The sequence below is a fragment of the Amblyomma maculatum genome, unplaced genomic scaffold, assembly GCF_055883805.1.
Source record: "Amblyomma maculatum isolate TAMU_Amacu unplaced genomic scaffold, ASM5588380v1 scaffold_15, whole genome shotgun sequence".
In the NCBI taxonomy this organism is placed as follows: Eukaryota; Metazoa; Arthropoda; class Arachnida; order Ixodida; family Ixodidae; genus Amblyomma; species Amblyomma maculatum.
In genome coordinates, this window is record NW_028146740.1 from 8,982,902 (window position 1) to 9,007,697 (window position 24,796).

Consider the following 24,796-nt stretch of genomic DNA (forward strand, 5'->3'; position numbering starts at 1 on the left):
TGCAGTTGAGTGCAGCGGTCAAAATAATGACTCAATAGCGCAACATACTATGTTGCCGTTTCACCGTCCATAGGTTTTCCAGTCCTGAACTTGTCACGAAACCCATCCGTCGTAAATCTAAACTTTTTAAGTAATGCAGCTTTCACCTTGTTATAGCTGCCTGCATCCTCAGGAGAAAGTCTTCCAAATACGCTTAATGCTTCGCCGCTAAGGCATTTCTCAAGATGGTAGCACATTCACAGTCTGTTCAATTTGCATTTATGGCGATCCTTTCGAAGCGCAAGAGGAACGCGTCGAGATCGTCTCTTCTCTCGTAGTACTTCGGGATCAATTTACTTGCGTCTATCCTCAAGCTGCTATGTCCTTCACTGGGGCTATGCACTTCAGCAAAACCGTTGTTGTTTCCTGAACTTTGGAGCTGGAGTTTCATAGTAATTCATTTTCCCGCTGAAATTCCTCTTCTCGCTCCTTTCGAGCTTTCTCTTTCTTTTTCCGCTCTCTCTCTTTCTTTCTCGGCTTTCTTACGAGCCCTCTCTCTTTCTTCCTCGGCTTCCTTCCTAGCCCTCTCTCGTTCTTTTCTGCTCTCTCACATTCTTCTTTTTCCCTCCCTCTTTCCTCTTTTTCTCTCTGGCTAACCCATTTGCGCAGTTCGGCCAACCCCAGCTGGATGCCAGCCGAAATCAGCTCTTTCAGATTCATATCTGAAGCGCGAACCGTTTGGGTGTAGCCTAAAGTCTGCTTAGCGAACCTCGCCTAAACGCTTCCGTGCGGCACAACCTCTAGCTATCGCTCTGCTGCTATACAGTTTAAGACCTCTTCGTAAACTCTTTCTTCGTCCTCTGAGCTTGAGTGCACCAAACGTCCTGTCGCGGACGCCAGAATAATTGTCACCAGTTAATAATTATGAAGGGTTATTAACGACGCGCCCTTAACGACGCGCACACTCCCCGACACCCTTATAGGGATGGGGCTAGCTGTTCCGGTAGCAAAGGAGATGCCCTTGACCTGCGTGGCAAGCTCAGCCGGAATTCAACTACCTTGTAGTGACAGAAGGGGGTGGCCGTTTAGTGCCCAGTGGTCGCCTGTTCAAGCCGGAGTAATGGGCGGAGTCAGAAGTAACAAACAAAAAAAACCTTATACACAGCAAGAGACGGTACAAAGGAATACACAAGAACACTTGAAATGCACAGACGAGATGTTCACAGAATACAAACGCTAATCATGCAACTACACAGGCATTCAATAACACAGAGGCTTTAAAACACAGATCGAACATGAGAGAGTCACATAAACAAACACCAAATTGTTCACTGGGCACTGTTGCAGTCCGACGCCTCGAGAGTCACGATGTGGCCGCCATACAAGACGCGCGCCGCTCCCTCGCAGGTCCGTGGGCTTGCCAGCAGCGGGTGATCCCCGGGAGTCCAGTTGTCGCACTTGCGAACACGCCGCAACCACTGACGGACTGACTGACTGACTACACAAGCGGCGCAGCCTCAATAGAGCGCGCCGCAACTGTCAAGGCGCGCTACGCGCACAAACACAGCTTCGCTTGTTAGAGCACTCCCTTTTCCTCCCGTCGAGCCGCGCGTCGTCATTGGCTAGGACCCGTAGAAAGTTCCAGAGAGCTCTGGCATATTCCAGACTGATGAATCACCTTCATCGCCGGGTGATGAGATAGAGGGTGACGGCAACGCGTACAACGAACTTTGTGGAAATTTCCATGCGGCGCTGCGCGGCCTTGCGCTGTGCCGGCTTGATAAATTGTGCGCCGATTTCGTGACAGCCGCCCAGGGGCTGTTCGATGGTTTTACTACGTCATCACGCAGCACTCCCTCTACTTGATCGTGTATGGCCTGGCGTTCTCGCGGCGATACACGATAGAGGCTTTGGCGCAGAGGTCGGGTGTGTTCGTCCGTTATAATGCGGTGCTTGACCAGTAGTGTTTGCCGTACCTTCGATGATGGCGAGAAGTACTCCCTGTAGCTTCGAAGAAGACTGCGAATCTGGTCTTTCCTGCTGTGGGTCAATGCCGGATTGATGTCAAATGTGGGCTGACTGAATTGATCCGATGTGTCTTCCAGTGGTTGGTCGTGGAGGGCGAATACGTCTTTGATGTCCATTAATTCGTCGAGAAAAGTGATCGCCGTGCCCGTGTTGAGATGCCGGTATTCTTCGATGAAGTTTGTTGCCAGCACCTGAGCTTGTCCTCTCAGGAATTTCGCAATGCCTCTTGCGAAGCCGACACCTCGTTCCAAATGCAATAGGATATTTCCTTCGACGATGCCTTCAGTGGTTTAGATGTCTGCGCTACCTACGCTGACGGCGACGCTTGATCGCAGCGGCATGGTCAATTCTCCGTCGAGTACGTTTAGAGCGACGTGTTGCGTCGAAGTCGTCGTAGCAGAGAGCTTGATGAGTTTAGATCAGAGGTCGATGATGGCCCTTTGTTCATTTAGGAGGTCCATGCCTAGAATCACGTCTCGGGAGCACTGCTGCAAGACCACAAAGGTGGTGGGGTAAGTACGCCCATTTACGGTTATTTTTGCAGTGCATCGTCCCGATGGAGTAATCAGGTTGCCACCTGAGCTGCGAATCATTGGGCCGTCCCAAGCAGTGCCGAACTTCCTGAGCTGAGGGGCTTATAACGATCCACTGATGACTGAATAGTCAGCTCCGGTGTCTACTAGGGCAGTGACTCCGCTTACCGTCGACATCAACTTCAAAGTCGCTTATTCGCGTCCTCGCATTGCACGTGGGCCTTGGTGTCCGATCTCGGCTCCGTCGTTTCTTTAGATGATGGCTGGGGCATACCGTTGTTATTTTGCTGGGCGGCAGTGTCGGCTTGCACTCTCGTCGTGTTGTCGTCAGTGTCGTCGTGTGGAGCGGCAATGAAATGGCTGCGTCGTCGTTAGTGGTTGTCGGCGCCGGAGGATCTTCGTATTTTCGCCGTTGAGCAACCTAACCTGCCTTTAGTTTCTCCTGTCGGGGCAAGGGAACGTCCTCGCAAGTAACCGCGGCCCAGCGACGCAAATCGGGCATTGTACGGCGATGGGGAGCGAGACAGACGCCTTGGCGACGAGTGCTCTCCGCTGTTCAGAAAGTCGTTGAATTCCTGTGGTCGCTCGCTAGGAAGGGGTCAAGGGGTGTCGACAGCGAATCCACAGAGACCGATCCGCCTGTACGGGCAGTAACGGAGGGTGTGTCCTGCCTCACCAAAATGGACGCAGAGCGGTCGGTTGTTAGATTTCCTCCAGGCGTCGCTTTTCCTGGGGCTTGGAGATCGGTGGTAGACTTGGCAGTCTAGTGACAAGGGGCGGCTTTCGAGGGCGGGATGGCAGTGACGAAGACTTTGCAGGTCGCGTCGGGGTGCAGGACGACGTAATGCAGCCGCATAGTTCATCGCTGCTGATTCATGCACTGGAGCCATCGGAGTCATCGCTTGAGGAAAGTCCAGTGCCTGCTGGACTTCGTGGACGTACGACGTCCGCGAGCGTCAACACCTGTGCTTGTTGTGACGATGCCAGCAATCGGCGGAACTCCTCTCGCACGATCTCCCGAATGAGGTCCCGAAAATGCTCTTCGCTTGTAGATGCGCTGGGGTAGTGGCTTGAGTACTCCGGTTGAATTGGTCGCTCGTAGTGGCGCATCCGGGTGTCCAACGTCTTCTTGATGGTAGACGTTTCCGTTTCAAATTCCGCCAAAGTTTTTGGCGGATTTCGGACAAGACCTGCAAACAGCGCTTCTTTAACGCCTCGCATCAAAAATTTCGCTCTCTCACCTTCGGTCATGCTAGGGTCGGCGCGGCAAAAAGAGGCGCTTCATCTTCTCAACATACGCCAGGACAGGCTCGTTAGGGAGTTGAAGTCATCCCTGAATCAGGCCCTGGCCTCTTTGCTTTCGGACGATACTTGAAAAGGCAGTCAAAAACGCTCCCTTGAAAATCTCCCAATTCTTCATGGCTGCCTCAAGATTTTCTAACCAAACTCGGGCATGTCCTTGAAGAACAAAGTAGACTTGCCTGAGTTTCGAAGCGTTGTTCTAGCCGTTGAATTCTGCCGCATGGTCAAACATCTCAATCCAGTCTTCCGCATCTTCGTCCGAGCGGTGATGTAGGTTCGGCCATTGTCAGCGTCGATGCCTTCCGAGATCGAATGGGGTCCGGCAGCAGACCGTGTTCAGGTTGGAGCCCTTGAAGCCGGCGACTGGTTTGGGGGCCTGTTGGCTGTTCCTTCAGGGTAACAGGAATAAGGCTGGGGTCTTCGCTTGAAGAATCTAACGCAGCTTCTCCACCAGATGTCACGAAGTGGTGACAAGGTTGTTGACACCAAAAAAAGACACAGGCTTGATGGTACTGAAATTAACTCTTTATTGGGCTGACTTGCGCCCGCAAAAGAACTAAGCAACTCGGATGCGGCGATAGCAACAAACGTGCTCGTCGATCGTCGAACAAAGAATGCCAGTTACACTCGTCAACGCTCAATTTAAAGGCTGCTCAGAACTATCTAGATAATGTCGCAAACTGCTACTAGCACAACCTCTAACATTGTAGAAACATACGCAAGTGATCGGAATCTTCGAGACAGATCTCGGCGCATTGTTTGCGACACAGACATTATAACGCGTCGTATCGCGACAACGAGCATGAAAAAGCACGGGATACAAAATTGATGCGCGCGCCAAGGTCGCAGTAATAAGCCCACATGCCGGCGGCTGTTAAAAAACAACAAATAGTTTTGCAGGTTTCGCGGCAGTATCATCTATATAGGAAAGAATGTGGCTCTTGGGCCGCGTTCAACTTGGTCATGACACGCGGAGACGCGTGTATTTGGCTACGTTGAGCAGTGTGGGTCAGAGAATGGGTTCGTGGGAGACATTTTTGACTTTGACTTTGACGTTATATATCGATCGGGACGCAAACACTCCAACGCTTAATCCTTGTAGCGTTCGCCGCTGCCGTCTCCTGCACCCTCGCACTCGATATCCGAACCCTAAGTTGCTGTCCTTACTTCTGAAGACCTGCCTGTTGAACGACGCCGGGTACCTGGATATCTTCGCTCCTAGACGTCTTCACCGCGTCATCAACGTCTTCATTCCCGCGAGCCCTTCGTCGGCAAGCTTCCCATTTTATGATCCGGGGGGGTCTTCTCTATCGCAAAAGCTATCACCCGGTTGGTCGCAAATGGCTCTTGGTCATTGCTCGCCATCGTCGCACAGGAAGTTTTGCCCATCACCATGCTGACCCTCAAAGCGCGCAAGCTGGCTTGTTGAAGACATACGAGCGTCGCCGCCAGCGGTACTACTGGCGGGGGATGTACAACTTTGTCCGCCGATATATTCGCTCCGGTACTGCTTGTCAGCAGCGGAAGTCGTCTCCGCGCCCATTCGCAGGCCCATTACAGCCATTGCCTTGTCCAGCGCGACCCTTCGATCGTGTCGGCATCGGCCTCTATGGTCCCCTTCCATCTTCGGCATCCCGCAACCGCTGTATAATAGTCGCCGTGGATCACCTCACTCGCTACGCGGAGACTGCAGCCCTGCCTACGGCTAGTGCTCGTGACGTCACTTCCTTCGTCCTGCTTCACTTCGTCTTACGTCACGGGGCTCCTCGGGAACTACGCAGTCACCGTAGCCGCATCTTCCTATCACAAGTGGTCCACGAGTTGTTGGAAGCTTGCCAAATAATGCATCGAACCACCACAGCTTACCATCCTCAAACCAACAGCCTCGCAGAAAGGTTTAACCGAACTTTTGGCGACAAGCTCGCCATGTACATTTCTTCTGATGCATCTAATTGGAATCAGATGCTTCCGTACCTCACCTATGTCTATAACACAGCGTCTCAGGCAGCGACTGAATTTTCCCCATTCTTTCTCCTATACGGTGGTGAGCCTTCCTGTCTATTGGACCCCATACTTCTCTACCACCTTGACAGTTCAGAGTACACTTCTCTTTCTGCTGTTGCCCGTAATGCTGATCAGTACCGTCAGCTGGCTCACTCATTCAAGATGGAAATTCAAGGTCTTCGCAGATATGAGAGCAATCACGGCAAGTCCGTTGCTGACTTTCCTACCAACACCCTCATATGGCTGTGTGGTCCGCCTGATTCGAAATCCTCTGCAAAGAATTGTCACGTAGTGCTGACAAGGCCGTTGACACCAGCAGAAGACACAGGCTTGATAGTACTGAAATTAACTCTTTATTGGGCTGACTTGCACCCGCAAAAGAACTAAGCAACTCAGCTGCGGTGATAGCAACAAACCTGCTCGTCGATCGCAGAACAAAGAATGCCCGTCGCACTCGTTAACGCTCAATTTAAAGGCTGCTCAGAACAATCTAGATAACGTCACAACTGCTACAAGCACAAGCAGGAACATTGTAGAAGGACACACGAGTGGGCGTAATCTTCTAGACAGATCTCGGCGCATCTTGCGCTACAACACAACTGATAAAGGTGCGTCTCGCGACTTCGAGAATTAACAAAGAATGCAATACAGATACGCGATCCAGAATCAGAGTGATAAGGCCGCATGCCGGCGGCTGTTAAAAAACAAAAAATACAGCTTTGAAGGCTTCGCGGCCGTATGATGGCACTTATTGTGTATTAGAGCGTACATCTCCAGTTAACTACGTCGTGGAGCCGGCAACGCCTTCTTCGGACCACTGTCGCCGCGGGCGAGTTGTTCACGTCAGTCGACTTAAGCCATACTACGATGCCCTTGTCGTCCCCTCGCCTTACGTCGCCACGATGGTTCCCTCTTTCCGTCGGAGCAATTTTAAGGGAGAAATGATGCAGCGCCGAACCAAATGACGATGAAGATCAGATGGCGCGCGCACTAAAAGCTTGGACTCTTGTTCGGACGAGCTTGTGCTTCGCTCCACAATCGTCTTTCGCTCCCGGCCGCCGTCTCCAGTTCTCCGAAATATCCCCAATAAACCCCTCTTCATCGCTATCACCGATCGTTAGTAGAACCAGCTTCAGTTTAAAAAATCCGGAGCGCTTCGCGGCGCCTCCGCTGCCTCGCGTGGCGAGTGGCGCTACATTCAAAACAGGCTTCATCGCGCCGGCGCGTTTTCCGGCGGCTGCAAGCGTTTCCGCGGCGCGCGCGCAAGTTCAAAGCGCTGGATTCACGGCGTGGAACCCTAGCGGCTCCAGAAAAAATTTAGTAATCTTATTTCCTTAATTTTTTTTCCTATTTCGATGAGTTAACAGATTCCCTTCATGCTTGCGGCCTGTTGCGCAAAGTTGCCACGGAAGCTGATAACGGTTGCCGGAAGGATAAGCAGCGAACCACTAGATTATTTCTGCCTACGAGCTATTTTCAAAGCGTGCGGGTGTCCGCGTCTAAGAGGAGTTCTTTCCGTGCTGGAAGATCCCTCCCTCTCCATGCTGCTACGCAGAATCAGTCAATGGAAGACTAAATCGCGCGCTCTAAGACCCTTTCCGTGCGTACCGGGCCCGTTACTTTCCGAAAATTCTGAAAAAAAAAGGCAGTGCGTGGTGTGAAGATCTTGAAGGGAAACAAAGAAGACGTAAACAGTGCGCTCGTGCACATTTGACAATGCTTTCATCACTCTCCAAGTGCCGCGCTTCCTGTTTACAGCGAAATGCAACATCAACTTGCCAGACAGCCTGTGTAGTGCAATTACTGTAGTAAAAATAATTGCAAGGCAATCGTACTCGCTACAAGTTGTCCAAAGATATACGACTTGATGTTGCAGCATAACGTTCGCATTTAATCGCAGTGAAATAATTACGAGAATCAATGGAGAGGTGCAATTGGATTCCTCATAAGGTATCCAAAGACATTGGATTTCATGCTGTAGCATGAAGTGAAATTTTATTTCATTTTGTTTTCATTTGTTGATTCTTTAAGTGCCCGAAGGCATTACATAAGAGGGGGACATATATTGTTTTGGAAATGTCGGAAGCAATAGAAATAAAGCACACAATGAAAATTAAAAAAGGAACTACAAACTGGAACACACATTGAACTATGTTATTCATGTAAGAGTTTAGCAAAGGATTATACAGCGGTCGCAGATAACTAATTAACGACAACTAAGTAAGTCCTGAAGTTATAATAGTGCATGTACACATTACATAAGCAATCAAGCCATATATGACTTAATGATGTAGCGTAAAGTATACTCACAATTAAAAAATATATATAATAAATTTACAACACAATCAGTGTAAAATATAAGCACAATTAAACTAATTAATAGTTTGCAACTGAGAACTACAATTATTAAAGCCCAATCATATCGGCACACGCGCTACACAGACAGCCACTGCGGAAAAATTGTGTACACACACTGCGGAAAAATTGTGTGTACACGGCGGGTAAGAAAGAAGTAATTTTTTTTAATGTTTATTTGAGTGTGCCTCAACAGCCAAGTGGCCTAAAGGCGCGCACACTAGGTCAAATACATCATAACATTTAACATTTAAAACCAGGCATGAAAACAACAATTAGGCAAATATGTCCGTGTCAATAAATGTTTTGTTATACAAGATTTGTATACGTGTCATTGGACAGTTGGCGTGCAAATCTGGATAAAATGTGTCAAAACATTTTGCAGCCTTTGCATGCGGCACACGAAAATTCAGTGACATCAGTAAGGTCTCGCAGTTAATGAAACCGCGCACAATTTTTTGCAGAAACTGCATGTCACGTATGAGTCGCCTGTCGCCAAGGGTACACATATTGAGGTCTGCCAAGAGAGAATCGTAGTCGTAGAAACGGCGGCGTCCAATATATCTATCATAAAAGATGCGTATGAACTTACGCTGAACATTTTCAATTTTTGCGCAATAGGTGGCAGATACGTTATTCCAGGCTACTGACGCGAACTCAAGACGCGGTCTCACAAGGGCACAGTATAGACTGAGTACATTCGTACCGTTGAAATTTTTTTGTTAGTCTAGAGATAAGACCGATATGTCTCAATGCTCGTAACACAATTGAATTTACACGCAATCTAAAATCAAGCCTTGAATTAACAACAACACCAAGGTCTCGTACATGGGCCACACGAGAAATATGATCCCCCAAAAGTGTATAATCAAACACAGCTGCGTCGTGTTTCCTAGTTAGAGACATGACGGAAGTCTTCTTAATATTCAACTTTAAGCGATTCAACAAACACCATTTCTCAACGTTGTTAATGTCAGCTTGCAATTTGCGGCAGTCCTCAATATCTCCAATATTACGAAATAATTTGAAATCATCTGCGAAGAGCAAAATTCTGGAGTTCTTGACATGTAACGGCAAATCATTAACAAACACTAAAAACAACAACGGTCCTAAGTTGGAGCCTTGAGGCTGTTTATTAACATTGCACATCGATCATATGCATGCACGCTCCTTTTATTTCACATTACCTAACCAACAACTCGGAATGGTTCCTATTGATGCTGTCAAATTGCTAGACCGGCAGGTTTTCATACCGTTATTTTCATACTTCTCTATTGCAATCGCCAAGTGTGACGGCGAAAACGCGGTTGAATTTTAAAGCCTGCTGTAGAAGCTTTGGAACATACAGACAATTTGTCTCAACTAAAATGTGCAGAAACATCCAGTTGCTCAAAAGCTCTGGCTGTTCACTGGTACCACAAATTGCTCAAAATTTACTACAAAAGTGTCGCCTTCCCAGTTGGTGAAAATAAGAGCAATATCCCGTTGTCGTTTCTGCTATATCTCAAAGACTAGAGCTATATGTGAGCGAAAAAGGGAGCGTTGTGGCGAAAGCGATCATCGTTCGCTCTGTCGCCCTACATGGGAATATATACATACACGCGGCAGCGCGAAACAACGGCAACTCGAAATGGCTATGACGCTCTGTGTTGCTGACATAGTATGCATCTTTTTATGGCGCAGTACACCGCAAGCCTATTTGCAAATGCAATAACAGTCACAACAATTGCAAGAATTGAATTATCTTGCTACAACATGCAAAACAAAATGATTTAGAGCAGACTGTATTGAGTTTGAGGCGTTTAACATGTGTTAACCTGAGCTACAAAGTGGTCACGGGACCTTGTTCTTTTTTTGTTTAGATTAGACTTTCGTTGAATCCATGCACCATTTTTGGTACAAAGCTAGAAATTTACACGGCAAAGCACAATCATAAGGCAACACTGCAAAAACTAAAGTGTGCGAAATGAGCGGCAGTGACGCACGCTGAGTGGACGTCACTGCTGCGTATCCACTTCATGATCGCAGATGCACTTCTGGGCCAACGAGTGAATTTTTTTATTTCGGCAGATCCGAGTGACGAGCAAAGCAACCAAGATACTTTGTCTAGGCCTTGGAGTAAAGGATGAGGCTGAGTTGTGAGTCAGCGCTTGTCCTGTAGCTTCCTTTTTTCTTGTCTTGTGTCTTCCTGTTTGCGCTGTTTTTATTAACAATGAGCCAAGCAACACATGCATTTCTATTCGCGCGAATGTTTCGCGTATATGCATGTAGCTAAGCCTTAAGAATGGTTGCTTGCAAAATTTTACATTAGTTCCCAACATTTTTGCGAATACCAACGCCGAAGCCGCTGAAAAATAAAAATTTACGCTCGCATTATTGCTTTAGGCCAATTATTACTTCGGAAATGATGCCCTTCGCCAACCACGCAAGTCTTTCGCTGCGGCTCCACAGCGTCAGTGCGGAGCCGGTTTTGGCCGCAGCGCCGTCTACGGGAAACCACCGGCGATGTACAGCGGAGGCAGTTTCAAACTGAAGCTGGTTCTAGTAACGTTGCTCTCACCTGGCATGCAAGTCGAAGGCACTCGATGATCCTGTCCTTGAACAGAGTCCTGGACAGGGGTTGTCTCGAAAATTTGGAAACGTCTGGCAAATAAGGGAGCTTATCTCAGGCTTCAGTACGTTCTCAACGAATTCGGGATCCCACATTGTTACTCCCCTGCAAGAGAGAAGTTCAAGGAAACCAAGTTTTCATACGCCTTTGCGTAACGTAGGCACACCCTTAGCTCAGTGTAACAAGCAACGTATATAAACCTCAACATAGCTATTTCCTAGTTTCAATCTTCTTAATTGGGCTAATTGGTGTACAGACTCTGACATAGTGGCAACCACACAAGACAGACGCACACAAAAGGTAGGGGGACACGACAGAGCGTGTGTCATGGCGCATTACCTTGTGTGCGTCGCACGTGCGCTTGTGTCCTGTCCCTCAACCTTCTGTGCTCACCTTTCGTATGTGCTAGCCACTTTGTTACTTTCAGTGCCGGAAGGCATTCTAAATGACAAAAAAAAGCACCGGCTAGTGATTGGTGTCAATAAGGAAAGGAGAGGCAGAGACACAGAAATGAAGAAAAACGTGTTTCCTATTTGCATAAGATGTCGCATAACGCTAAGAGGATCGCCCAGAAGGCCAACGTAAAAAGGTGGTTGTTTTCAGCCCCTGTGAAACTCATGAAGATGTGTCATGTGCTTAATCCAAAGAAAAATATTTGGCGGAGGCTTAGCTTGGTTAAGCCCAGTAGGTTGCGAAAGCGAAACCCTCCGAAAGCATTAGCTGCGGGTGACCGAGCGTTCTTCTCTTTTTCTTCTTCCTCAGCCAACATATAAAGCCCCGCTTTAAACAACCGATATGAACGTGCCTTAGTGGCCTAAAGGGGTAACATGCATGCCAGGTTTCTAGCAGGCTCATTCTGACATAACCGTGAAACGAGAGGCCCAAGTTGGCAGTTCCTACCAGCCCGTGTGTCACGTAGGGTGTGACGTCACAGTGTCATGTGGCGCGCCGTGGTTACCACCAGGACCACGCCGACGAGCCGAGCTGGTCTCCAGTTTTTCCTCCCCTCGGTGCGATGTGACTACGGGGGTCGTCTAAAGGTCGAACGTGGTTACCGCCGGGACCACGCTGACGGCTCAAAACCTAGCGTAGTATTGCTATGTATTCTCATGTGAAACGAGAGACCCAAGTTGGCAGCCCCTGCCAGCTTGGGGTCGTCTACGGGGCCGTCTAAAGGTCAAAATTCAAACGTGGTTACCGCCGGGACCACGCTGACGGCTCAAAACCTAGCGTAGTATTGCTATGTATTCCCATGTGAAACGAGAGACCCAAGTTGGCAGCCCCTGCCAGCTTGGGGTCGTCTACGGGGCCGTCTAACGGTCAAAAGTCAAACGTGGTTACCGCCGGGACCGCGCTGACCGCTTGAAAGTGCGAGTAATAATGCTTTCGCAATAAAAAAAGTCTCCGGCGCTAAATAAACGTTCAGAACTCATTTGTAGCATGATAAGAGGCTGTTGTGCACGAAATAGAGTTGCCCTGTTGAAAAACGTACCGGTCTTTGTCAAAAGTAACTGGGTTGCTCCGCAGGCTCCGTAGCAGAACCCGGCAGTTTGACGGCGTTGCGCTCGCTGGCATAGACTTGCGCCCTCACTCTCGCTCTTTGGATATAAAAACTAGCCGCGTATGATGTGCGGGCTCCATTTTCACGTGTGTGGAGTCCGGCTTTGCCCAGAGAGGGCACACAGTACAGCGACGGTGCTATTCGCTCTTCTGAAGCAGATATAAGTCACGTCTTTCGCTACATAATTATAAGTGCTTGCGTTCTGTAATACGCTCCTGAAACACACCAGCACCATTGCGCTTTCTGCGTGTTTTATGCGCATGCAATTAGAGTATGATAACGAACGACGAAATTTCAGTATACTTTCTCATATGTGCCATGCGTGCTTTCACTTTAGGCTCGGCGGCTCCGGTACAAAAATATGGACAAGCTTGCGAACCCTTTCACACCCACCTATCTCTATTTTAGGTTTGCATAGCGTGTCTTACCGCCTTGGGTAGACTGGGTATAAATAAGTGCAATCATTGATTCTAATAAATTCTTGCATTTCCTTTTGGGTAAATTTTAGTTTAAATAAAAAGCTACAATGAAACCTTCCACACGCTTAGACATTAGGCATCCATGATTACTTTCTCAACCACACATCACTTTATTCTAGGGATACATTGGCTCGCGAACCTAGCAAATGGTCCCGGAAACGAACAACCACAGATCTTTTCGATAACTGCAGAAAGCAGTTATCGAGAAGATCGAATACCGCCATGACTCAGCACAACTGGGCATCACACACGTGGAAATGTAGCCCACATATCATACACGCCTAGTTTTTATCAACCAAAGAGCGAGGATGATGGTGCGAAGTTACGGCACCTACTACTCCCTCGGAGTTGGCGAGCACTGGCATGCGTCAGCGAACGCAACGCCGCCACACGGCCACGCACCTGCTCCGGAAGCCTTCGAAGCAACCTAGTTACTTTTCGTAAACACGGCACATCGGCCAAAAAGGTCGATGACTCAATGAAAGGCAGTAAGACCACAATCATAATACGCGTTACACCACATCAGACCTTTTGACGAATTGTCGCGAATGTAAACATAATCCTACCTGCAAACAGGACTATTCCGGTTGCAGAATCCTGGCCGAAAATGTATGCGAAATAAGAGCAACTATTTCGGTAAACAGAGTGGAGGAGCTGTTCCGCAATTATCCTCTCCATAGAAGAAAAGATTGACTGGCCTGCCACTGTCACTAATAACTAAGTGCACAGAGTACCTAATAAGGAAAGACCGAACATAAATGCTCATTTTTGCACTCGCACACAGAAAGCTGAGGTCGGAGCCAAAGAAAGGGAAGAGTGCGTTATACCGAAATCGGATCAAAGTTGGCGGCGATGACTGCTTTACCATGCATTATAGGAAATGGTACCGGTACGGCTATGGCTGCGCCGTTCACGCAAATGCTCTTCTTTGTGCATGTGCTCCGGTTTCGGGCCAGTGTTGTTCACGAAGTTGGAAAGGCGAATATTCGAAAGCTACGTTATCACCTGGCGAATCTTCGTTCTTGTGTACTTAAAGGGAAGCCCCCGATAGAATCAACGACATCTGTGACGGAACGGCCACCACCGCTAATTCTGGACATTGCGCCGTACCGGTCAACGAGACCTGCAGCATTGCTAATCGCCACTAATGCCTACGAATAGCGACAAATTCATGCCATGCTGATGGGGCGTGGTAACGGTAGTGTTAGAGATGCGCCCCTCACGCAAATGCTCTTCTTTGTGCAGGTAGCACTAGATTCGGTATCGTGCCAGTGCCGTTCAAGGAGTTGAAAAGACGAATCTTCGAAGCCACGTTATCGCCCGGCGAGTCTTCGCCCGTCTGTACATGACAAAGCACCGATAGAATCAACGACATCTATGACAGAACAGCCACAGCCGCTACCTATGGACATTGGCCGATACCAATCAACGAAAACTGGAGAATTGGTAATGGCCACTGCAGCTTATATATTGTCACGTAGTGGTGACAAGGCCGTACATGCTAAACGAAGACGCAGACGTGACGGTACTGAAATCACTCTGCCCGTCAAGAATGCCCATCACACTCGTCAACGCTCAATTTAAAGGCTGCTCAGAACAATCTAGATAACGTGGCAAACAGCTACCAGCACAAGCTGGGACATAGTAGAAAGACACACGAGTGGCCGGAATCTTCGGGACAGATCTCGGTGCATCTTGCGCTACAACGAAACTGATAAAGGTGCGTCTCGCGACATCGAGCATTAACAAACAAATAATACAGAACTTATACGCGATACAGAATCAGAGTGATAAGGCCGTATGGCGGCGGCTGTTAAAAAAACAACGAATAAAGTTTTGAAGGTTTCGCGGCATTACTCCCCCCTTAAAAAAAACTTCGCCTCGATGTTCCAAAACAAAGCGACTTAAACATAAACGCTGCAAAATTTAAACACCACATGTTCTTTAACGCACGTAATATGGCTTCATTCGTACAACATGTACAATTTCTGGGCGTGCACGTCGCTGTTGTGATGCTGACGTTCCGTCGGGAATGACTTCATAGTCCAGTGGTCCGACGGGGCGAATGATTTTGTGTGGCCCAAAATATCGACGCAACCACTTTTCACTTAGTCCGCGACGGTGAACTGGTGTCCAAATCCACACTTGGTCTCCTGGGTTGTACTCTGCGTGGCGTCGTCCTAAGTTGTATCGTCGGCTGTCGATACGCTGTTGGTCTTTAGTACGCAGACGTGCGAGTCGTCGGGCTGCCTCTGCACGCTGCAGGTAGGCGGCGACGTCAAGGTTGTCCTCGCTGGTTACGTGCGGCAGCATTGCGTCGAACGTAGTCGTGGGCTCCCTGCCGTACACAAGCCTAAACGGGGTCGCTCTGGTCGTCTCCTGGACTACCGTGTTATACGCGAAGATCACGTATGGCAAGATGGCGTCCCAGGTCTTGTGTTCAGCGTCGACGTACATGGCGATCATGTCCGCGATCGTTTTGTTTAGGCGCTCCGTAAGGCCATTGTTCTGGGGATGGTACGCAATTGTTCGTCGATGGCTTGTATGACTGTATTCCAGAATGGCTTGCGTCAACTCTGCCGTAAACGCCGTTCCTCTGTCCGTGATGAGCACTTCTGTGTCGCCATGTCGCAAAAGAATTTGTTCGACAAAAAATTTGGCGACTTCTGCCGCGGTACCATTTGGTAGTGCTTTTGCTTCGGCGTAACGGGTAAGGCTCCTAGGCCCACACTGCTCGCGTCGGTGTGAATTTCGGGTCTCGGTGTTTTCATCAAAGTGGCCAAGTACAGGAGGGCATTGCAGGCGGCGCTTAAGTTCGTCGAAGGCTTCTCCTTGCGGCTCTTCCCATTTAAAAGGTACGTCTGCCTTTGTAAGCTGCGTAAAAGGTTCGGCGATGAGCGAAAAGTTTCTGACAAATCGTCGATAATAAGCGCACAACCGAAGGAATCGGCGCACAGCTTTCTTGTCGACAGGCGGTGGGAATTTTGTTATTGCAGCTGCTTTCTCCGGGTCTGGGCAAACACCATCCTTACTAAGGATGTGACCTAGGAACCGCAGTTCTTCGAAGGCGAAGTGGCACTTCTCTGCTTTTAGCGTTAGTTCCGATGACTTGATGGCTTGCAGCACTGTCTGTTGTCGTTTCAGGTGGCCTTCAAAGTTTGACGAGAAGAAAACAAGGTCGTAGAAATATATCAAACAAATTTGCCACTTCAAGCCTGCCAGGGCCGTATCCATTACTCGTTGAAAAGTGGCTGGTGCGGAGCAGAGGCCAAATGGCGCAAACTTGAACTCAAAAAGGCCGTGTGGTGTGATGAATGTGGTCTTCTCGCGATCTCTTTCGTCGACCTCAATTTGCCAATATCCGCTCTTCAGGCCCATCGATGAGAATTACCTTGCATTGCAGAGCCGGTCGAGAGTGTCGTCAATGCGGGGAAGCAGGTAGATATCCTTCTTAGTTATGCTATTCAAGCGGCGATAATCAACGCAGAAGCGAAGTGTGCCGTCTTTCTTCTTCACCAATACGACTGGTGCCGCTGTCGCCCGTTAATAAATATGAAGGATTATTAACGATGCTCCCTTAACAGTGCTCACACTCCCAGACACCCTTAGAGTGATGGGGGTAGCTGTTTCGGTAGCAAAGGAGATGCCCTCGACCTGCGTGGCAAGTTCAGCCGGAATTCAACTACCTTATACTGACAGAAGGGGGCGGCCGTTTGGTGCCCAGCTGTCGCCGGTTCAAGCCAGAGTAACACACACACAGAGCCAGAGAGAAGGGGCGGAGCCAGAAGTAACAACAAAACACACTTTATGCACAGTAAGAGACAATACAAAGTAATACACAAGAGCACTTGAAATGCACTGACGAGAGGTTCACAGAATACCAACGCTAAGCATGCAACTACAGAGGAATTCAATAACACAGAGGCTTTACAACACAGATCAAACACGAGAGAGTCACATAATCAAACACCAAATTGTTCACTGGGCACTGTTGCAGTCCGACGCCTCGAGAGTCACGATATGACCGCCATACAAGACGCGCGCCGCTCCCTCGCAGGTCCGTGGGCTTGCCAGCAGCGGGAGATCCCCTGGAGTGCAGTTGTCGCACTTGCGAACACGCCGCAACCACTGACGGACTGACTACCCACAAGCAGCGCGGCCTCAATGAATAGGGCGCGCCGCGTCTGTCTGGTAAGGCGCGCTAAGGCTGGCGCGCATACACACAGCTTCGCTGGTTAAAGCGCTACATTTTTCCACCCGTCGAGCAGCGCGTCGTCATTGGCTAGGACCCGTAAAAAATTCCGGAGAGCTCTGGCATATTCCAGACTGATGAATCACCATCATCGCCGGGTGATGAGAAAGATGATGACGGTAACGCGTACAACGCTACGCGCTCTCTCGAGCGGGGATGGAGGCTTTTCTCGAAATTGGTGGAACTTTCCTTTCGGCGCCGCGGCGCCTCGCGCTGCGCCGGTTTGATAAAAATGTGCGCCGATTTCGTGACCACTGCTCCTCCCTTAAAAAATATTGTCCTACAATATTCACAACGACCACGAACATCACGCGCACATGCATGCGCTCACAAACTAGATTGGGCAAATGTCCACGTCACACACAGACATTGCACAAATTTCACAAATTGCAACCACAAATTACAATGCACACATCAGAAGTCTCACAAGTTTCTCAGACTCTGATACAAATTTTTCACATATCACTACATGATGTTCACAAACATGGCAACACGCTGTTATCGGATACACATAGGAATCAACAACACAGAAAAACACAGAGCTTTCAAATGCGAAGCGCACAAACATAAATTTCCGAGCGTAATTCCAGCTTGCGATCAGTGTGTAAAACGCTACTCTTCGCCAAGGATTGTGCCTTCGCTCTAGGCTCCCGCATTTGAGGGGCTTCTATGTTCCTTGATCGGGATACTGCAAATTCCTTAAGGCATGACTCATAGTCACCTTACAAATCACACAACCAATGTGTGCCGATAAATGCCCCAACAATCAGTAACGCCAATGGATACACGGGAACCTGCACCAACGCGCACAGACCAACAAAAAGAGTCACAGTATTTGTGCTCTTTCCTAGGCACCGGCATTCCTTGCGCTGAAGCTGAAATGTTCCAAGTAATGCCCCCATAAGCAAGAACAATACTTGGATACCTGCATCAACGACGGCCTAGACATTCCTGACTGTCACCCTCTGTCATCTCTTTCTTTTCAGTTTCCTCCCGAAGTGTTTCCTTTTCTTTCTTCTTTTCTCGGGGCTTTCCCTCCGGCTTCTCGGGACCTTGCTTTCCTCACCTTCGCGTTTGCTTTTTAGCTTCACTGCAGCACACAGGCATGGAACTTTGACCAGGACCCTCAGGCAATGTTGCGCCCTTGGTATTGCCCAACACCAAATCGTAGATAGGGCGTTCCATGCAAAGGGCTGTAAGTTTCCAGAATAATATTGCGTTTGCACTTCAAAGTTTGCCTCAGGTAGCAACTGAATTCAGCCGTCAATTACCTTAACAGGGCATTTCTCACGTTAGATTATTCTCCTGAATCTGCGTTTAACGATTACGACACTGTTACCTGTATCTTGTAGCACAAAAACAGATTTTCCTCCTATCCTTCCCCTCGAAACCGGCATCCGATTCATCGCAGATCCAGGTTGCGCATGTACTGCGGCGTTCACCACCCGGATTTTCTTGTCCTTCTTCCGATTAACTACCTTCTCTGCTTCCTCCTCCTCTAGGCCGTGCACCACGCGGACTTGCCGTTCTTCAGCACTACAAAGCCATCGGCATCTTCTTCCTCCAGGCGGCATTCAGACTCTGACAGAGCCCTCGCGCATACCACCTGGGGAGCCGCCTTGTCAGCGTCGGGACACGACATCGCTTTGTGGCCCCTCTGTCCGCATTTCCAACACGTGGATGGATTGTTGGTTGCGAGTTTGCGGCAGTTAGGTGTATAATGGCCTAGTGGTCCGCAGAGATAGCACCTCGTGGGTGACTTATCGCTAGGTTGTTTCTGTCGAAATTCGGGCCTTCTATAGGTTTCAGGATTTGATATCTTTCTCACATTTTCGCCTCCCTGGGATTGCAATAATTGATCTGCGAGATCCATCATTTCGTCCAATGTGCGCGCTTTTCTTTCTTTTAAATAAGGCGACAGACAAGGGTGACAGCTGCCCAGGAATGGTTCCTTAATTAGGAGTTCGCGAAGTGCGCCATAATCTAGTTTAATTTTTGAGAGTTGAGTCCAGCGGTCAAAATCATGACTCAATAGCGCAACATACTGTGTTGCCGTTTCACCGTCAATAGGTTTTCCAGTCCTGAACTTGTCACGAAACCCATCCGTCGTAAATCTAAACCTTTTAAGTAATGCAGCTTTCACCTTGTTATAGCTGCCTGCATCCTCAGGAGGAAATCTTCCAAATACAGCTAATGCTTAGCCGCTAAGGCAATTTCTCAAGATGGTAGCACATTCACAGTCTGTCCAATTTGCATTTATGGCGATCCTTTCAAAGCGCAAGAGGAACGCGTCGAGATTGTCTCTTCTCTCGTAGTACTTCGGGATTAATTTACTTGCGTCTATCCGCAAGCTGCTATGTCCTTCACTGGGGCTATGCACTTCACCAAAACCGTTGTTGTTCCCTGAACTTTGGAGCTAGAGTTTCATAGTAATTCATTTTCCCGCTGAAATTCCTCTTCTCGCTCCTTTCGAGTTTTCTCTTTTTCTTTTTCCGCTCTCTCTCTTTCTTCCTCGGCTTACTTTCTAGCCCTCTCTCGTTCTTTTCTGCTCTCTCACTTTCTTCTTTTTCCCTCTCTCTTTCCTCTTTTTCTCTCTGGGTAACCCATTTGCGCAGTTCGGCCAACCCCAGCTGGGTGCCAGCCTCAATCAGCTCTTTCAGATTCATATCTGAAGCGCGAACCGTTTGGGTGTAGCCTAAAGTCTGTTTAGTGAGCCTCGCCTAAACGCTTCCGTGCGGCACAACTTCTCTGCTTTTAGCTTTAGTCCCGATGACTTGATGGCTTCCAGCACTGTCTGCAGTCATTTTAGGTGATCTTCAAAGTTTGACGAGAAGACAACAAACTCGTCCAAATATACCAAACAAATTTGCCACTTCAAGCCTGTCAGGACTGTGTCCATTACTCGTTGAAATGTGGCTGGTGAGGAGCAGAGGCCAAATGGCACCACCTTGATCTCAAAAAGACCGTCCGGTGTGATGAATTCGGTCTACTCGCGATCTCTTTCGTCGACCTCAGTTTGCCAATATCCGCTCTTCAGGTCCATCGTTTAGAAGTACCTTGCATTGCAGAGCCGGTCGAGAGTGTCGTTGATGCGGGTAAGCGGGTTGACATCCTTCTTAGTAATGCTATTCAAGCGGCGGTAATCAACACAGAAGCGAAGTGTGCCGTCTTTCTGCACCAAAACGACTGGTGCCACCCAGGGGCTCTTCGATGGCTGGATTACTTCATCACGCAGCATTTCCTCAACTTGATCGCGTATGGCCTGGCGTTCTCGCGGCAATACACGATAGGAGCTTTGGCGCAGAGGTCGGGCGCGTTCGTCCGTTATAATGCGGTGCTTGGCCAGTGGTGTTTGTCGTACCTTCGATGATGACGAGAAGCACTCCCCGTAGCTTCGGAGAAGACTGAGAATCTGATCTTTCCTCCTGTGGGTCAATGCCGGGTTGATGTCAAAGGTGGGCTGACGGAACTGATCCGATGCGTCTTCCAGTGGTTGGTCGTGGAGGGCGAATACCTCTTTGAGGTCCGCTGATTCGTCGAGAAAAGCGATCGTCATGCCCTTTTTGAGATTCCAGTATTCTTCGGTGAAGTTTGTTACCAGCACCTGAGCTTGTCCTCTCCGGAATTTCGCGATGCCTCTTGCGATGCCGACACCTCATTCCAAGAGCAATTGGATATTTCCTTCGACGATTGCTTCAGCGGTTTCGATATTTGCGCTACCTACGCAGACTGCGACGCTTGATCGGGGCGGCACACTTAATTCTCCATCGTGGACGTTTAGAGCGATGTGTTGCGTCGAAGTCCTTGTAGCAGGTACGGCTTTGTCTGCAGAGAGCTTGATGAGCTTGGATCGCAGGTCGATGATAGCCCTGTGTTCCTTTAGGAAATCCATGCCTAAAATCACGTCGCGGGAGCACAGCTGCAAGACCACAAAGTTGGTGGGGCAAGTACGCCATTTACGGTTATTCTTGCAGTGCATCGTCTCGATGGAGTAATCATGTTGCCACCTGCGGTGCGAATCAGCGGGCCATCCCAAGCGGTGGTAACTTTTATGATCTGAGAGGCTAATGGTCCACTGATGACTGAATAGTCAGCTCCGATGTCTACTAGGGCAGTGACTCTGCGGCTGTCGACATCAACTTCAAGATCACTTGTTCGCGTCCTCGCATTGCACGTGGGCTTTGGTGTCCAATCTCGGCTCCGGCGTTTCTTCAGGCCATGGCCGGGGCATACCGTTGTTACTTCGCTGGGCCACGGTGTCGGCTTGCAGTCTGGTCGTGTTGTCGTCGATGTCGTCGTGTGGAGCGGCAATGAAATATCTGCGTCGTCGTTAGTGGTCGTCGGCGACAGAGGATCTTCGTCTTTTCGTCGTTCAGCAACCTCACCTCCAAAGGTTGCTGCCTTTAGTTTCCCCTGCGCGGGCTTGGGGACCTTCCGCGCAAAGTCTCATCATAGGTACGGCCTGGCGACTCAAAACGGGCCCTGTACGGCGATGGAGATCTGAACCGACGGCTTGATGACGCAATCTCACCGCTACGTAGATAGTTGTCGATTTCTAACGGTCGTTCACCTGGGCGTGGTCGTGCAGCGTCGACTGCAAATCCGCGGAGACCGATTCGTCAGTACGGGCAGTGCGGCAGAATGTGACCGGCCTCACCGCAGTGGAAGCACAATGGCTGGTTGTTCGCTGTCCTCCAGGCGTCGCACTTCCTGGGGCTTGGGGGTCGTTGGTAGGTATGGCGGGCGGGGGCCAAGGGGCGGCTTTCAGGAACAGGACGGTAGCGGCGAGGGCTTGGAAAGTCATCACGTTGGGGCGCAGGGCGACGTAATGCAGCTGCGTAATTCATCGCTGTTGCCTCTTGTGCTTGAACTGTCGCAGCCATCTCTTTAGGAACACCCAGCGCCTGCTGGACTTCTTCACGGAAGACGTCCGCGAGCGTCGCCACCTGGGATTGTTGCGATGATGGCATCAATCGGCGGAGCTCCTCTCGCACGATCTCTCGGATGAGGTCCCAAAGGTTCTCTCCGCCTGCAGATGCGCTGGGGTAGTGGGTTGAGCAGTCCGGCTGAAGTGGTCGCTCGTAGTGGAGCATCCGGGTGGCCAACGTATTCTCGATAGTAGACTCCTCCCTTTCAAATTCCGTCACGGCTTCTGACGGATTTCGGACAGGATTTGCAAAAAGCGATTCTTTAACGCCTCGCATTAAAAATTTGACTCTCTCACCGTCGGTCATGTTAGGGTCGGTGCGGCGAAAGAGGCCCTTCATCTCCTCAACGTACGCTAGGACAGGCTCGTTAGGAAGTTGAAGTCTTGACTGAAGGAGGGCCTGCGCTCTTTCCTTTCGGACGACGCTTGAAAAGGCAGTCAAAAACGCTTCCTTGAAAATCTCCCAATCCTTCATAGCTGTCTCATAATTTTCGAAACAAACTCGGGCATGTCCCTGAAGAACAAAGTAAACTTGCCTGAGTTTCGCGGCGTTGTTCCAGCCATTGAATTCTGCTACACAGTCGAAAAGGTCCATCCAGTCTTCTGCATATTCGTCCGGTCGTCCATGGAAGCAGGGGGGTTCACGGGGTTGAACGAAAACAACCGGTGCTGTAGGCTGGGCCATTGTCAGCGTCGATGCCTTCCGAGATCGAACGGGGTCCGGCAGCAGAACGTGTTCAGGTTGGAGCCCTTGAAGCAGGTGACTGGCTCGGTGACCTATAGGCTGGTCGTCAAGGGCGACAGGAACACGGCTTGAGTCTTCACTTAAAGGATCAAAGGCAGCACCTCCACCAGATGTCACATAGTGGTGACAAGGCCATACACGCCAAAAGAAGACGCAGGCATGATGGTACTAAAATCACTCTTTATTGGGGCTGACTTGCGTACTCGTCGGTCGCCGAACAAAGAATGCCCGTCACAATCGTCAACGCTCAATTTAAAGGCTGCTCATAACAATCTAGATAACGTGGCAAACAGCTACCAGCACAAGCTGGAACATTGTAGAAAGACACACGAGCGGCCGGAATCTTCTGGACAGATCTCGGTGGATCTTGTGCTACAACGAAACTGATAAAGGTGTGACTCGCGATATCGAGCATTAACAAACAAAGAATACAGAACTGATACGCGATCCAGAATCCAGTGATAAGGCCGCATTCCGGCGGCAATAAAAAACAACAAATACACTTTTCATTTCATGGGAAGCCACCGATAGAATGAACTACTGCAACGGAAAAGAATGACACAAGCGACTCATCCCCGGAGCTGAAAAATTGCGAGACGTGGCGCTATTGTAGCCGTATAGCGTAGATAGCGAGAATGCCAGGAATATTCCACTTTCCAAAGCGGGGGTGGCCGAGAGAAAGCAGCACGTCCCAAAGCTTGCATTTTAAAGGATAGCTTCTGCGCTGCTTATCGGTTTAATCACGTGCCAACGTTTGTGTGCATGACTTCATTTCTTGATTTTTTTAGCTGACGTTTTGAGCAGCAGCATTTTCTATAATGAAGTTTTCCCTCAAAGCCCACCGTTTGCTGGACGATATATTGTCAATGGCTGTCATCGCTAGCGAAGATCAATGGCATCATTCATGAACCTCCTCATTGCAGAGATGAGTTTACTTTTTGGCAAGAAATGAACGCAGCAGTTTGAACCCACAATTTTCTTTTTATTGACAAATTTAACGCTCCACCAGCCTCTACGACAAAGCGTGTCCATGCAGGTAGTGAGGCATAGAGGCTGCTCGCGAAACCAGGCATGCTGTTAGTCGCGTCCATTCCTCTTGCACAGCCTCCCAAAGCAGATCTGTTGACGCTCCGTGTAGTTGCCGTCTTGTCAGCTGCTGTTTCATGAGGCCCCACACATTTTCAATATTATTAAAGTCCGCTCCTTCTGGAGGCCATGGAAGCTCTTGAATGCAGAGCTCCTCAAGCTGCTGCCGCACTATCCTTAGAAAAAAAGTTTTCAAGTCATGAAGCTTGGAATCCTTTTCGGGTAGCACAAACAAAAGAACAGAAGTGAGCTATGAGGATGCAATAAATGAATGCTAATGCTATTATTTGTAAGCATATCGAACAGAAGCAATCGTTTGGCAAAAATAACAGCCTTGGTAGTGAAATGTAATAAACGAATAAAAAGTGATAACGGCATTTCTTTTAAGAATCAGCAAGATACGAGCGTTGTAAGAGGGTGAAAGTAGAAACCGAAAGGTGAAAGAATAGTATTCTGCGGTGTGGTTTCAATGCTGTTGGTGGGCTACCGATGCTTTACGTGGCTTAACTTGTGATTGTTGTCACTTAACTTTCGGTTTCTACTTTCACCCTCTTACAACGCTCGTATCTTGCTGATTCTTAAAAGAAATGCCGTTATCACTTTTTATTCGTTTATTACATTTCACTACCAAGGCTGTTATTTTTGCCAAACGATTGCTTCTGTTCGATATGCTTACAAATAGAAACCACACCGCAGAATACTATTTAAAAAAAAAAACATTTCGTCTTCTATTTCAGTGCACTGAAATAATCATCCATTTACAAACTGTTAGAAAAAAACTTTTAGCTCTTTTGCGCGCATATACGTTGACCGTAATTATACCACCTGCTTGTGTGGATGGGGTTCCTGTCATGCTGAAAAATGAAACATCCATCAGGAATCGGTCAATTAAAGATGAAAGGAATTAAGATTCAAGTATATCCGCATATGATGA

At 48.9% G+C, this 24,796-nt stretch overlaps 1 pseudogene; it reads right to left on the reverse strand.

The window, feature by feature from the left end:
- Positions 1–24,796, reverse strand: part of LOC146172009 (transient receptor potential cation channel subfamily M member-like 2) — a 765,506-nt pseudogene that overhangs the window by 557,441 nt on the left and 183,269 nt on the right.